The 16523-nt window shown below is 40.4% G+C and overlaps 1 protein-coding gene across 1 annotated transcript in view; it reads left to right on the top strand.

Annotated features, from left to right (window-relative positions):
• The first annotated feature begins 295 nt into the window (after window positions 1–295).
• Window positions 296–16523, top strand: part of LOC117371071 (G-protein coupled receptor 22) — a 39325-nt gene continuing 23097 nt past the window's right edge. The window contains exon 1 of the mRNA XM_033966671.2: window positions 296–663. The gene's annotated coding sequence lies outside the window, so the exon portion shown is untranslated. The remainder of the gene's footprint in view (window positions 664–16523) is intronic.

Here is a 16523-nt window from a genome sequence, read left to right as displayed (position 1 = left end):
GCCACACGTGCTAATTGAATGTAAAAGCGCACGTCAGCCCGGTCCTTTGAGGCAGCGCAGGTGAAGTGTGTTGCAATGTGTTTGATATGAGGAGAGCGCGTGGAGGGGCGGGGGTAATTGGGAAATCTCGTTGAATTACTACACAGGAGCGTTCACCCTTGAGGAATCTCAGGTCGTCCTTGTGCGCACGGCTATACCCATCACACCAGCAACCCCCTCCCCTCTCCTCTCTCCTCTCCTTCTGTGCGCTGTCTCCTCCTCCTCCTGCCCACACTCGCTCCATCCTCCACCGGTGCAGCTTGGATCACAGAGCAGTTAGCGCAGAATCACGCGTGGAAAAGTGGACAAGTGTAGCGCGCCGTGTTGAATGGGAATTATCTCCAAAGAAACAGCGCTCTTCTTCATCACTGCGGCTCTTTTTTGGGGAAGTAAAGCCAATTCTGCTGGTTCTGCCGCGGCTCCGCTCTGCGTCTGTAGCCCGTTTGGAGGGCTTTCCCCCCCCTCCCGCTGTAATATTTATGACAAACACTCGCAAATTATTCTGGTCACGTTTTTGGCTGTCCTGGAGAGCGCTGGAGTGGATCTGCTTCCAGTGCACGGGAGATAGCGCAGCGCATTGACACCTGCAGTAGGATGTAAAGGGAATTCCCACTCAGCAAACTGGTAAGTTCAACATACGGGACGCTTCTTTTTATGTAGCAACAATTTGGACACGCACAGGTGATTCCGTTACGCGCGTGAAGTGACGGTGAAAGCGCACGGCTAAACGGGACCTGTGCTCAGAATTAAAGGGTATAAGTCGACTGGAAGGGGGGTAAAACCAAAAAAAAAAACAGCACGTTGGCACAGCACCAGCGTCCCGAATCAGCATTGGCCGACCCACAAGTCCCACATGAAAGAGGAAAAAACACTGCTGTGCGTATGTCAGTATTTATTTTTGTGCAGTGAACCAAATATCATCCTGGAAATAAAACGAAGCTTGAGGCTCGCGTTTAGACTTGAGTATAAATTATGGCGCGTGTCTTATAATTCAGGGTCCCTCTGGTTTCCTCTGGTTGTTGATGCTTCAGTCACATGGATGCGCCACGCTCATCTTTGCTCATTTTAAAAGCAGCTCGTGTTGGGGCATGTACACACTGTTCAGTAAGATAACACAGATTGATAATGTCTGTGTGTCTAATGAAGGATTTATGGTTTGGAATATTTCTAAATGATCTGGTTGGTTATGGGCTGATTGGTTTAGTGGAGCCATTTCTCCACAGTGCAGTGCGGAGCCGTGTGCGTAAAAGGAGCTCTATGAAGTTACACGGAGTCTCCAGCATGTTTCAAGTGTCTCCTCCTGTCATGTACCTCTGGGTGCAGTTAGGAACAAGAGAAATGAAAACATGAATGTTTTTAGGTACGCTCATGATTGCACAAAATAAAAAAGTTAACCTATGTCTAAGCTGTAACATTCACTTTTAGGATAATTTTTTTTTTTATGTAAAAATGTTGTGAAGTTAAGCCAGTTCCAGTATAAAACAGAAAGTGGTATGTTTGCAGTTGCAGTACATCTGGGATCTTTTAATATACAGTAATATCTCTTAATATACATTTAATATACATCTTTTAATATACAGTATTTCAAATTCAAAATCATAAAACCTACAATGTTTCCCTCTACTATAAACATCAGCAGAGTGGATCACTGCTCAAGACTTCACTGCACCAACAGTATTCACAAGAGTCCTCCACCTGCTTGTGTCCTTGGAGTTCTTATTGCTTTGCCTGAAATGTTCCACATTATGGCATTATACTTACATAGCTTGCATTTATTCAGTTTTGTTTTCTGTTTGTATCGCTCAAAAGTACATTGAAAAAAAAACAAGAAACAGGCATTCTTACTGTGATTGGGCTCAGCTCTCAACAGATCAGATCTTATCTTGTCTCCATGGAGATAGGTAAGTTTAATGCCATACTGTGGAACATTACTTTTAAAGGGCCCATATTAGGCTATTTTCTGATTTATGTTATGATGTTTCCTCATCAAAAACATATCTGGAGTTGTGTTTTGTTTCGTTCGCACATGTTTAAACACACAAATCCTGCATATTTAGGAGTTTTTCTCTTAAACTGAAAACGCTCCGTTCCACTTTGTGATGTCATGTGGTGATACAGGAAGTGCTCCACTGTGTTTTTAAACTCCATACAGCTTCACTAGAATCATTTGGATAATTTAAGACCTGGAATTGCCGGTCTCTACTGAAAAGAAGGTAAAAGGAGCTGTTAACTTGAAAATTCCCACTTTGTGACATCACAAGGTGGAATAGAGCATATCGAGTTTTGGAGACATAGATAGACGAATAATAAAGTGTTATTCAAACATGTGTGAATGAAACAAAACACAACTCCAGGCATGTTTTTGAGGAGGTTATACACATTATAACATGATTTAAAGTCATTTTTGTATAATATAGGACCTTTAATAAAGTGAATCTAAACTTCCCATAATACCAAATGCACAGTGTTTATTTACTGACCAGGGATTATGTGACAACTGAGGAAAAGTCACTATTGGACAAAGTGATACATTGTTGTTTTTCTTGTCGTTCACATCTGATACAGTATTTATGAATTTATATTTTGAATGTCATGTGTGCACGATGCCATAGCTCCTTGTTCATGTGCGTACAGTCAGAGTTCTGGACTAAAGCAGGTCCTTGGTGTCCTGGGTAAGCACACAGCCTCAGGAACAGCAATGTTTATTTTATGAAAGTGCACCAAAATATACTGTCTCCAATGTGCAAGATGGTCCCAGCGCAATAATAGAAAAAGTGGGAGAGGAGGGAAATGGAATACGATAAAGTGGAGCTCGTGTTATTATGAATGCCACAAAACACAGGTGGATAAATATTGGACATGAGTTAATTGAATCATTTAAGTGGTATAAGTGGGCCCGTTTTCTCAGATACGAACTGGCTCCGGCTGAACACAGAATTAGAAGAATGCAGTTTTTCCGTCTTATACTCGGCAACAATAGTGCTGTAATTATTCTGCGTCAGCTCAGAGTCTAAGGAAATGAAGCTGCAACTGGGAGGGCATCTGGCATAAAATGTATATAAAACCAACACATAAAACACTCCACTTTGTGATGTCATCATGTGGTAATACAGGAAGTGCTCTACTGTGTTTTTAACCCGCATACACCTTCACTAGAATCATTTGGATAATTTCAACCCTGGAAATTCCAATCTCTACTGAACTAAAGATAAAATGTAGCTGTTAACTTGAACACTACCACTTGATGACATCACAAGGTGGAACAGAGCATATTCAGGATTACTTAAACACATGTGAATGAAACAAAACACAACTTCGGGTATGTTTTTGAGGAGATAACAACATTATAACATGGCTTAAAGCTCAATTTTGAGATTTTTATCACAGTTTATACAGTTGTTTAACGTAAATATTAGGTTAAAAATGCACTACTTTTACAGCTCAGATCTGGGGAGAGGGGAGCCCATTCAGAATAACTTCCCCTCTCCTGGACAAGTACGCAGTGAACCCTCTACTACAGGGGCGTCAAACTCATTTTCACTGAGGGCCACATCAATAAAATGGTTGCTCTCAAAGGGCCAGATGTAACTGTAAGATAAATGTCACTATGTTTTAATCTTGTTAATTAACCGTTTCTAAATGTATTACTTATTCAAGTTACAAATATTGCATATGGATTTGCATAGGCATGAAAAAAATGGCTGTTTAACTGTGTATCTCCTGAAAAACTGACATTTTAAGACAGTCATACTTTTTAATTTACTTTTTCGCGGGCCACATTTGGCCCACGGGCCTTGAGTTTGACACATGTTCTCTACTAGAAAAGATACATGATACCCCTTTATATTCACAAGCAACATGGGTGAAGTGTCTCACCCAAGGACACAGAAAGTCAATTTATTTTATCTTTAAACAATAAATAACTTACATTTGGCTGGCTATAACGTGACTTGAACCACTTAGCCTCCCGTTATTGTACACACCACTTAAGCCGGAGTCTTGATAAGTTGTTGTGATGTTGCGCTCATTAGACCTGAACCCCAGCCTGCCCCTCTGTGGTGGAGGGTGCTTGTTACTCATCACTGACACTAGAGAAAATGAAATTATTGCTAGAGTCATTTTGCCTGAGCGTTCAAGCTGCTGTACATGTGTTATAGTGTCATTCATTTAAACAGCGCTACCAGCCAGATGTCAGAGGAGACACATTTTAACCATATTCACAGCTGTAAAAACACTAAAGCTGATTTATTAAAAGGTGTTTAATTCAATTATATCAGATGCCCTACCAGATGTGACGCTAGCAATGCTTAGAACAGTGGTTCTTAACCTGGGTTCGATCGAACCCTAGGGGCTCGGTGAGTCACTCTCAGGGGTTCGGTGGAGGTCAAGACCGAATCGAAGTACTTGCCCAACTTAAATGAGCCGTTTGAACGGCATAAAAACATAAAACGACATAAAAATGAAGAAAAGGAGCAGACTTTGCTGTGAAAATGACATGTATTTCTGAACGGGTCTCTCAAAGGCATCAGCAGAAGTTACACTGATTTGCAGTAAATATTCATTATTATTGTAGCCTGATGGAAATTAGGTGATGGGTGTGTGTTAAAATGTTAAAAATAATAAATAGCATAAATACAATAAGTTCATTATTGGAATACATAAGGTTAAAAATTTAAATAATTTCAGTGTGGTAGTATTAAAATAGGTCATGTCTTTGTGAAAAGGTATGTAAGTAATCTGTTGTGAGTTCATGCATTGTACTGGTTTTATTCTTTGAACACAGTGATGTTAATGCACAGTTCATTTTGTGCACCAGTAAAACACCCACGTCTTGAATTTGAAAAAAAAAATAAAAATTTATATATATATATATATATATATATATATATATATATATATATATATATATAAAATTTAGCGACTGTGGTTAAACCTGGTCTGGCGAGGGAAAACTCCACTCATATTTAATTCTTTTCTGGGTCCAGATGCTTTTGCCTCATATGGATTTCAATGTCTTTTTGTCATACTACTGATTTTGTAAAATTTATACCATGTGTCCTTAAACCTTTGTTCTGGTATATTCTCCTCATAAGCCGCCATGTTTGTTTTGGAGAAAAGACCTGTTTCTGGACTATAGGTCTTTTAAGTGTCTTGGTCGACCAGTGTAATGTCTACTCTGAGCTAGCGGGCTGATAGCATCTGCTCTCATATTACGTTAATTAATGACGACAGTGGTATATGGCCCCTAAACAACATTTCTCATGGTGGTCACATGTTTCTAAGCAGCATAATTGATCTCTGTTAATGGGACATCCTAGAAACCAGAGCGTGGCCCATTCCCCTTCACTGCTGTGTACTATCAAAGACAGGCCTAGCTAGTACTTCATTCCCTCTCCTAATATAGTCATTCGCTGTGGTTCCTGGAAGTGGGCGCGGGACATTAAGAGGTGAAGCAGATCTTCGAGAGAGATAGAGGAGATGATTGTAAAAATGAAAGGCACAAGTGGAGCACAGGGAGGAGCGGAGATGGAACATAAATCAGTGTGAGGGCAGAGAGCAGTGAGCACGTCCAAGCAGACCATCAGCCCAGAGACCAGTGCAATCCAATACGAGCCCTCTCAGACTGGCACCATCCACTGATCCCACTGTGAAGAGGGCGGGTTACAGGTCCTATATTACACAAAATGGATTCTTGTGAGTTATAAACCATGTTACACTGCCATAACCTCCTCACAAACATACCTGGAGTCGTGTTTTGTTTCATTTACACATGTTTGAGCAATCTTCTATTATTGTTCTGTCTACATCTTCAAATCTCAAAATGCTCTGTTCCACTTTGTGATGTCATGAAGTGGTAGTTTTCAAGTTAACGCCTACTTTTTACCTTTTGTTCAGTAGAGATTTGAAATTCCAGAGCTGAAATGATCCAAATGATTCTAGTGAAGGTGTGTGGAGTTTAAAAACACAGTGGAGCACTTCCTGTATTACCACATGATGACATCACAAGGTGGAGCAGAGTGTTTTCTGTATGAGAGAAGAACTCAGCCTAAATATGGAGAGTTTGTGTTAAACATGTGTGAATGAAAAAAATAACTCCAGGTCTGTTTGTGATGAGGAAACAATATTATTACATAGACCAGAAAATAGTGTAATATTGGTCCTTTAAATGTAATGTTCCACAGTATAAAATAAAACATACGTAAACTATTATTTTCAAAATTTCAAAATTGATGTAAAATAGTTTACCAATAGAAATAGATCCATTGGCGTCCTGTACAAAACTGCAGCCTTCATAGTGAAATTTCATTGGAAAAGCAGCAGATTGTTTTTTTCAGTATTTTTATTGTTGAAAAATTGCTATGTAACATTTTTAACTCTACATGTATGAACTGTTTAAGTCTAAATCCTTTGAATAATTGCAAGAAAGTGTCAAGAAGTGGACGGAGATAGGAGGGAGGTGAGAACAGACATTTCCCAAGCCCTCAAGCCTTAAATGCAGGACAATGCAGGAGAACCCAAACGTGCATCTCCTCTGCACTTCTGTTTCTGTTTAGGGCTGAATCGACCAAATAACTTTTTTGTCAAATAAAAAAAATACATGTATACAGAAAAGCACTAGGCTAGTAATCAACATCTTCATCAAACTGTCAAATGACTCCCAAAACTCCAGCTAACTCCTAACTTCTCCTCTGCTGTGGTCCTTCTAATAAAAAAAATGCTTGACTGGTTAGACATGATCGACCAATTAAAGACGCTGTACCTTATTTTTACTGTCTTCAAACACAAAAAGCAGAACTACTTCATCTTAAACAGTTTGCAAACAGTGTCCAAAGTTATTTCTCACTTACCTTATGCATTCAGAGCGTCTTAATTATTCATTGCGATGCGTTTATAAGCACTTTTCACAACTCTCAGAGACCAGAGCGGTTTGGCCCATGACAGTGAAGCTAACGACAACTAGCATGCTAACCACAGCCTTCTTTATTCTTGCAGACAGTACACGGCCGACTTAGTTTGACCTATATATTTGTACTGGGGCGAGACACATTTTGCTCAAATACATGGAGGAAAAATGGGGTCCTTTAATTGGCTCTGTGCACAGTAGCATGCAAGCTAACTCACTGTGTCTTACAGCTAACAGTCGCTTTCATCAAAATAAAAGACTATCCAATTATTTTTATGTTTAGAATACTTCTGCGGTGTTGTTTTAATATTTATTATGCCTCAAAATGAGCAAACATCTCTCTTTGTAAATACAGAAGTGTCCTCCAGTAAAGTATTCATTTATTTGTGCAGTTTTTAACATGTCGTCAATGATCATCCACCCACAGCTCTTAGTTCACAGCTTGATCTTTAAATATTTATTCATTTTAGCATGAAATGGTAAAAACTTCATAGAGATACAATTGGACAGGAAGTAGTGACGCTAACAGTGAGGCTACCGGGCGTTGTGCCTATTGACTAAAAGATAAATTGATTCTGGTTCTGGTTCTCCTTTGCTTCGCTCTGCTTGTGTTTGTTTATGTTGTTTCTCCGCTTCTCCTTTACCGAGGCCTCTGTCAGTGATTATGGGCGGATGCTACAGATGCCTGAAGTCATGCTCTCCCCACTTGGCCAATAACGTCCTGTCTACTGGAGATAAATGGCATTAATTCATCTGTAATTGCCTTCTACAGTGGAATAGCTTAATCATTTTAACCTGGCGCACTCCTTCAACGACAGATAATGTTTTCTACTCTTGAGCTCTCATTCAGACAGCGACTTCACTTATCCAAAGACTTGACCTTTGAACTTTTGTGTTTTGAGCATGAGATTTGAGTTAATTATTGGTTAAGTGGATCAAGGTTGTTAAGGGACCGATTATACTGCTTAATCGCACAAAATAGTCCCCAGTCATTTCTCAACGTTTTACAGAGAATCATTTGTGATGCATTGACTGAAAAATTAATTTATCGTAAGTTTGACCCTCTCCAGGTGGGTGGAGTGGACACGTTCAAGTATCTCAGGGTCTTGTTAGAAGGAGTCGAAAGCTCTTGATTTACCGCTCAATCTACGTTTCTACCCCTCCTCCTATGGCCATGAGCTTTGAATAATGACCAAAAGGCACAAATGGTTGAAATGAGCTTCCTCTGCAGGGTGGTTGGGTGCTCGCTAAGACAGGAGGAGCTCAGTCACACGGGAGGAGCTCGGAGTAGAACTGCTCGTTGTTCATGTCGAGAGGAGCCAGCTGAGGTAGCTTTGGCATCTGCTCAAGATCCCTCCTGGACGCCTCCCTGGGGACGCGCTGGAGGGACTATGTTTCTCGGCTGACCTGGGAATGCCTTGGGGTCCCCCTGGAGGAGCTGGAGGATGTGTCTGGGGTGAAGGAAGTCTGGGAGTCACTGCTTAGACCCTACGACCCGGGCCTGGATAAGCGGAAGAAAATGGATGGAGATTTGACTCTTAATGTCTCAATAATAAACTTACTTATACTGGTACTGGCTTGGGATTTATTCAGAACGTTTTAGGTTAAGGCATAATTTATTTGTCCAAGAAATAGACTCGAAACTCAATACCACTTCATATACCACACTGAAAATAACAAACACTCTTTCGTTTATATGAGCATGTGATCTTACAGCTCTGGGACAGTTATCCGTCCGCTTGTTTCCTGTGAATGTTAGTTAATCTGTTTGTCTGTTATTGACCAATGACTGCTTCATTTTCATTCACTTTTTGCTGGATAAATCGACACATTTCTTAAAGTCCCAGCGAGGCGGCTGCTGTTGATTCTGGGCTGTACAAAAATAAATTAAAATTGATAGGACGCCCCACTCGAAATCAAACCAAGCCCTGCCACCCAGCCCCCATGCAAACGTCAATGTCCTATATGTCACTGGGATTAACGGTGAAAGAAGCAAATGTGTTTCTTGCTGAAATTCACTGAAGATGTTGTTGTTATCAAGATGAATGTTCAAAATGTCGGCGTCTGAACGAGCTTGGATGGACCGTGGACTTAGACTTGATTAAATCTTTACTTTAATTCGTTTGCTGTTCATTTGCATAAGAAAATATTATCCCTTGTCATCATATCAGAAAGACTTACATTTTACTATTTTACGTGCTACAGGAGCGCTGTGTAACTTTCCCGGTGGGCGTCGGTCCGTCTTGTCGTCTCCATGGATATGTTTGATTTGCCTTAATGTTTCGGAGTATAGCATTAAGCTTGTGTTTGTTGCATTTATTCAGCTACAAATGTTTTATGGCTCGAAACTACCTGGATAAACATAAGCATGCATTTTGTAAGGGGGGGTCGCCTCTCCACAAACCTGACCTGTAACTTGGCCTGGTGTTGTACAGGTGTGTTTCTGGGGAGATGAGTAACTTTAATGTCACAGTGTGGAACATTCCAGGCACAGCAAAAACAATAGGACTGTCAAAAGTAGCGAAAATCAGATACTAATCATTATACTAGTATCAAAACTAGATACTCATTTAAGTAGTAAGTATCGATAATAAAAAGTCACATTCACAGGACAGAAATTAAGCTTTTCTGAATATCTTTAGAATGATCTTGAGAACAAGTATAAGACACAGAGTAGTATACGCACATGAACCACTATAGAACCTACTGGACGACTGAGGAATTACACAAATATAAGGCCACATGTGAATATAAAAGAAAGTATTACGATTTAATGTTGAAAATCATATTCTATTGTCTAAAGAAAGAGTTTTTAGTGATCATTTTGGTATCAGAATCGGTAATGAGTATCAACTCTATTCCGAGTCTATTCGTTAGTTTCGAAATGTTAGTATCATGACAAAACTAGTAGACGAGTAGACAGCAGACCTTCCCAAAAAGAAAAAAAAAGAAAGAAAGTTACATACTGTATCTAAAAAATCTGAAGTTTGTAAATGTTTGCTCCAAAAATCAGGCCCGCATACTAAATTTTTAATACAATCCCCGAAATAATTAGATTCACCTAATTACGTATCAGCTCAGTGCCCCCAAGTCAAAGATGAAACGTCTACATTTGCATATCCAATTATGCGACCAAACTTCCAATCCAAAGAGTTTTCATGGAGCCGTGACCTGCGCTGGCGGGTCAAGTGTCTCTCAGAAGCCGGAGAGGAGCGCTGGCGTTATATCAGTGAAGCAGCTGTCTGTGTGATACTCAAAGGCCAACGCTCAAATGGCCAGCAACACTCAGCTCTTTATCCCCACTCGCTCCTTCACTCTGCCATTTCAGCCTTGTTCAGAACATCAACTCCCGCTGATCGCCGACACATGCTTCTTCTAATCACAGCCAATCACTTCGAGAGCACCTGAGGCATCGTGGGAGTCAAACGAATGAGCGAAATACAATGTAACGTTATTTTTATTGTGTTAACCAAATTATCGCTAATCATTGCCATTCTTCCCCATCTTCGAAAAAGGACTCCGTGTTCAAGAGGCGCCGCCGTTTCGTTGGTTTGATTTTGACTTGTTTTTAAAGATTGGCGTTCTGATTAGAGTTCATTGGCGGAGAAAGGGATGGCAATTTTACTTAAAAAGACTTGGATTTAAAACAAGTTGTAGTAGTAAGGATTAGTTTAGATGTTTATTTCATGAGTTTCTGCCTGGTTGGTTTCAATGTATTTCTCTTTAATCTTCTAGTAAATCTTTTTTTTCAGTTTGTTTTTTAAGTGCCCAGTTTATGTATGATAGTTTGGCGAATGGTGTGTTAAGGAATGGTGGGAATTAGAGATCGACCGATATGTTTTTTTCATGACCAATGCCAATACCGATTATTTAGAATCCAGCTCAACCAATGGATGATAAGCTCTGCCGATGTATTTGGGCCAATATATAGGCAGATTTTGATTATTTCCCCCAAATTATGTCATTTTAAATTACTACACACTCCCTCCAAGCCCCTTTTTACCGTAAACCTAAAAGACAGCTTTGTATTAGTGTTATTATAAAGTTTTGTGTGTATTTTTCAGCAGTAGATCGGCCTATGTTGGAAATATGATGGTAAAAAGTCAAATTATCAGCTCTATATATCAGCCAACTGACATATGTATCGCTCAGGTCCATCTCTAATGGAAATGGAAAAGCAGCTGGTGAAGATTGGCAGCCACAACAGTATAAAATAAGTAAAAAATAAAATATTGTGAGAAGAAATATCACAGTTTCTTTAAGTCCCTTTCACTCACATTGTTTAAAAAATATTCACATTTCTAAAGTATGTGACCAGCTTTATAAATCGCAACTTTCTGAATGATACATTTCTCTCATTGTCTATTCAGTTCAATTTTATTTCTATAGCAAATTTTAAAACGACTTCAGCTGTACTTTACAAAAAAGTCAACAAAAAACAAATATACAGATAACACAATACATGGGAAAAGAACAAAGAAGCACCAAGATATTCTGTCCGGCTAGTGTTAAATGCCAGGGAGAAGAGGTGGGTTTTCTCTATAGTGTTAAACTGTGTTAAACACTGAGAGGATCTGACAGGCAGAGGGCGCTGTTCCATAGTCTGGGCTCTGTCATAGTAAAGGCTCTGTCACCTCTGGTCTTGCTGGTTTATGCAGAGCACTTTGGCCTACGTAAATGTGTGAAAAGTGTTTTATGAATAATGTTGTACTGATGGTTTGATTGACAGCTGATGTGACATAAACAGATAAAAATCACTCTACATTTAAGTGAACTTTGGAGATTTAAAGGGCTCGTATTACCCTATTTTCTGATCTATGTTTTAGTGTTGTTCCCTCATCACAAACAGACCTGGAGTTGTGTTTTGTTTAACACACAAACACCTGCATATTTAGGCTGTGTACTTCTCTCTAACAGCAAACACTCTGTTCCACTTTGTGATGTCATGATGTAATACAGGAAGCGCTGCAATGTGTTTTTAAACTCTAAATCTCTACTGAACTAAAGGTAAAAGGAGTTGTTAACCTGAAAACTAGCACTACATGACATCACAAGGTGGAACAGAGCATTTTTAAGTTTGGAGATGGAGACAGACTAATAAGCAAACATGTGTGAATGAAACAAAACACAACTCCAGGTCTGTTTTTGAGGAGGTAACAACATTATAACATGGCTAAAGCTCACGCAAGTTCATTTTGTGTAATAGAGGACCTTTAATTTAAATTATTTTTATCGTAACATTTTCACAATTCAATTTTTTTCAGGTCTTTTGATTATACTATGACCCGAATCACCGCAATTATCGATTAATAAAATAATCTTGACATTCCAAGTCATCTCCAGCCAGATGTGCTTACAGAATCTTTACAGAAGCAATCACAAACAAAAAAAACAAAACTACTGCACCTTAAAACGCTTGACCAAATTAGGGTGTTTTTGAGTTGGCGAAACAGCTCAGCGCCACCACTAAGTGTGAAGTGAACGAACAAACCAGAGCCATTTTTATGAAACAAGACAACACATAAATACATGCAGTCTGGTCCAAACAACAACAATAACAACAACAACAATAACAACAATATGAAACCAAACTCCACTCCAGACAATCTCCTCCGTGGTTCTTTCTTCTTGACAGTAGCACAGTCTGTAAATGAGCCCGTGCACATTGATTGCAGGAGCTGTCAGTGGATTATGAGTCCCTGAGGACAGCCATAGTCACTGCCTCCTCCCTTCACTGGGGTTTGCCTATAGATCTCCCACTGCAGTCATAATTAATATTCTCACTTTAGTGCCTCTCCCTTCGGTGGTGCTCTTCAGCCCTGTCAGGGTCCTGTCTCTGGACGTGTGCAGTGGACTGGGGTGCTGCAGAAAGGACAGTTTGGGAGATTTAATTGTTCGGAGAGGTCCATAGCTACTTTTAGGTCATTTTGCGCAATGGCGAGGCAGTAAGTTTTATCCTGTGATCAAACGTTTGTATTGTGGTTTAGTTTAAAGCGCTCACATTACGTTATTTTATGATCCGTGTTATTGTAATGTTGTTTCCTGATCACAAACAGACCTGGAGTTGTATTTTGTTTCCTTCACGCATGTTTAACACACAAATCCTTCATATTTAGGCCGAGTTCTTCACCCTCAAAACACTCTGTTCCACCTTGTGATGTCACGTGGTGATACAGGAAGTGCTCCACTGTGTTTTCAAATTCCATGCACCGCCACACTAAAGTCATTTGGATCATTTCAGGCCTGGAATTGCAAATCTCTACTGAACTAAAAGGTGAAAGGTAGATGTTAACTTGAAAACTATCACTTCATGACATCACAAGGTGGAACAGAGCATTTTGAGCTTTGAAGATGCAGACAGACTAATAATAAAAGGTCACTCAAACATGTGTGAATGAAACAAAACACAACTCCAGGTATGTTTTTGAGGAGGTAACAGCATTATAACATGGCTTAAACCTCACAACAGTCATTTTTGCGTAACATAGGACCTAAAAGGACCTTAAAGTTCACCCTTCACTTCGATAAGATCATAAATGTGTTTAAATCTATCCACACCAGTAAGACCCATACATCAATCACATGTAAACATCAGCTATACGTTTATTTTTCTCAGATTATAAAATAGCATAAAGTGTTTTCTGGAACAATTAGTCAAGCAAAACTATTTCTAAAGCGCTTTTCACACTAGACGATGTAACAAAAGGGCCTTTCACTCAACCACCTTATCTCCAGAACTCCCTGTCCCCCCACACAGCCCACAGTCACATGCTCCAGAGCCACACACTGTCACACGCCATGTTTTAAACTTTTTATGTTTATTTCAATGATTCATTTCAATTGCATTCCATTAACAGTTTAGCCCTGACCTACGCCGTGTTTGGCTAAAGATTCTGTATTTCTATATTTGTTATAATGTTGTTACCTCATCAAAAATGTACCCAGAGTTGTGTTTTGTCTCATTCACATAAATTTAAGTAACACTTTATTATTAGTCTGTCACTCAAAATGCTCCGTTCCACCTTGTGATGTCACGTCTTGGTAGTTTTCAAGTTCAGTTCAGTAAAGATTGGGCTGAAATTATTCAAATGATTCTAGTGAAGGTGTATGGAGTTAAAAAACACAGTGGAGCACTTCCTGTATTAGCACATGACATCACAAAGTGGAATAGAGTGTTTTCTGTTTGGGAGAAGAACTCAAGAGCCTAAATCTGCAGGGTTTGTGTGTTAAACATGTGTGAATGAAACAAAAAACACAACTCCAGGTCTGTTTGGGATGAGGAAACAACATTATGACATAGATCAGAAAATAGTGTCCAACTTTAAACCTATTCAGACCTGCTTTAGTCCAGGTTTAGTTTGGTCCAGTCCAAAGTTAGTATACTAGTATCAAAACTAGATGATTGGAGCAAGTATCGATACTAAAAAGTCACATTCACGGGACAGAAATGAAGCTTTCCTGAATATCTTTAGAATGATCTTGAGCTGTATCAGGACAAGTATAAGACACATAGACGAGTTTACGCCAATGTTTAGCAGAAAGCTTTGTAAAAATTTCCTCAACAGTGAAACCCAAGTGTTTTTTGTGTAATCTTCACCAAACCCAGCTCTCTCACGCCACCTGCTGTTTACTCCAAGTATAAATAAAACTAACGGAATAGTTTTGTGCGTGTGTCCGAACAGGAGGCGTCGTAATAGAGAGATTTCAAACCAAAGCATGCTCCTAAAAAGCAATCTGAAGGGACTATATGAAAAATCTATGAGAGAGAGAAAGAAAGAGGAGAAGAGAAAGAGAGGAGGGAAAGAAAGAGAACAGGAGAGACATTTTGGATTATGGGGTTGAGAGGGAGAAAAAGAAGGGAGAGATGAGGAGAGAGAAAGAAGGAGGGAGTGAGGCTAGAGAAGGGAGAAATAGTGAAGGACAGAGAGATAGAACATACGTTGAGAAGCGAGGGAGGAGAAGGGGGGAGGACAGAGCATAAAAGAATTTAAGGAGAGAGAGAGTAGGAGAACTAGAGCGATAAGGGGTGAGAGAGAAGAGGGATAGAGTGAAGGAGGAGATATAGAGATGGAAGGAGGAGAGAAGAGAGAGAAGGGAGGAGAGGATGAGAGGAGAAAAAGGAAGAAAGAAAAAAGAGAAGGAGGAGGGAGAGACTGTGAGAGAGAGGAGAGAGATGGGAGGAGGCAGAAGAAGATACAGAGAAGGGAAAGTGGAGGCAGGAAAGAGAGAAGGGCGGACATGGAGAGAGAGAAGGAGGGGGAAAGGGAGAAGGGGGGAGACACATGAGAGTGAGAGAGAGGGATTAGAAGGGAGAGAGAGAAGAGAGACATAGTTACAGAGAAAGGAAGAGAGGGAGGAGAGGCAAGCATAATATCTAGAGAGGAGTGAGAGAGAAGGGAGGTATAGAGATGGGAGGGGGAGAATGAGAGAAAAGAAAGAATGAGAGAGAGAAGGAGGGAGTCATGTATGGAATGAAAAAGAGAAGACAGGCAGAAATTTAAAAAGAGGAGAGAAGGAAAGGAATGAGAGACTGGGAGATAAAGGATGGAGAATAGAGGGAGCGAGCAAGAAGGAAAAGAGAGAAAGAAAGGGGAAATAGAAAAGAGAGGGAGAAGGGAGAGAGAAGAACGATAGGAGAGGGGAAAGAGAGCGTGAGACATTGAAAGAAGGGGAAAAGACAGAAAGAGCGGAGAGAGAAGAGGAAAGAAAAGGGACGGAGACATAGTGATAGATGGGATAAAGAGAGAGAGAGAAGGGAGAGAGAGAAATGATAGAGGTGAAAGACAGTAAAGAGAGTGAGACATATTGAAAGAAGGGAAAAAGAGAGAAAGAGCAGAGAGAGAGAAAGAGCAAAGAGAGAAGAGGAAAGAAAAGGGACGGAGACACAGTGATAGATGGGATAGAGAGAGAGTGAGGAGGCAGGAGAAAAGGAGCAGAGAGAGAAGGAAGGAAGAGGGAAAGAGAGATTATAGGGAGGAATGGGAGAGTGGGGGAGAGAGAGAGCGTGAGAAGGAGGAAGAGAAGGAAAGAAAAGAGATGGAAGAAAGAGAGCGAAAAGAGAGAGATAGAGAGAAAGAGCAAAGTGAGAGGTATGAGAGAGAGAGAGAGAGAAAGAAAGAGAAAAAGAGAGAGAGTTGAGCCAGAGCTATTTAGACTATTCGGTAGAGAGATTGATGATAGTGGTGAATAGTGGGAGCAAACATCCCTCGGGCGCTCCCACACAAGTCAGTCATCTGAACATACACCAGACCCCTCAACATCCATCACCCATAACCCCCCTCACCCACCCCACCTCCACCCACAACCCCTCACCTCACCTAACGATTACCCCACAAATCCACCCCCAAAACACGAGGAGGGGAAAAACTCAGCACGCAATATGTCATTTGTCTCGTGATCCATCTCGCTCCTGTTGGTTCGTGAGTGCGGCGGCTCGTAGTATGGAGGGATGATCTGAAGAGAGCGTGTGGAGGTGTGTGGGCTGTGCAGGGGAGGAGGGAGGCCACGTGGGCGGGAGTCAGAGCCCGCATTACTTATTAGTGATGGTTCCTAAATGTGAACGGCTGGAACCGGAGCCCAG

Source organism: Periophthalmus magnuspinnatus, chromosome 5 (genome assembly GCF_009829125.3).
Source record: "Periophthalmus magnuspinnatus isolate fPerMag1 chromosome 5, fPerMag1.2.pri, whole genome shotgun sequence".
Classification (NCBI taxonomy): Eukaryota; Metazoa; Chordata; class Actinopteri; order Gobiiformes; family Gobiidae; genus Periophthalmus; species Periophthalmus magnuspinnatus.
This window is presented reverse-complemented; position numbering and strand designations above follow the sequence as displayed.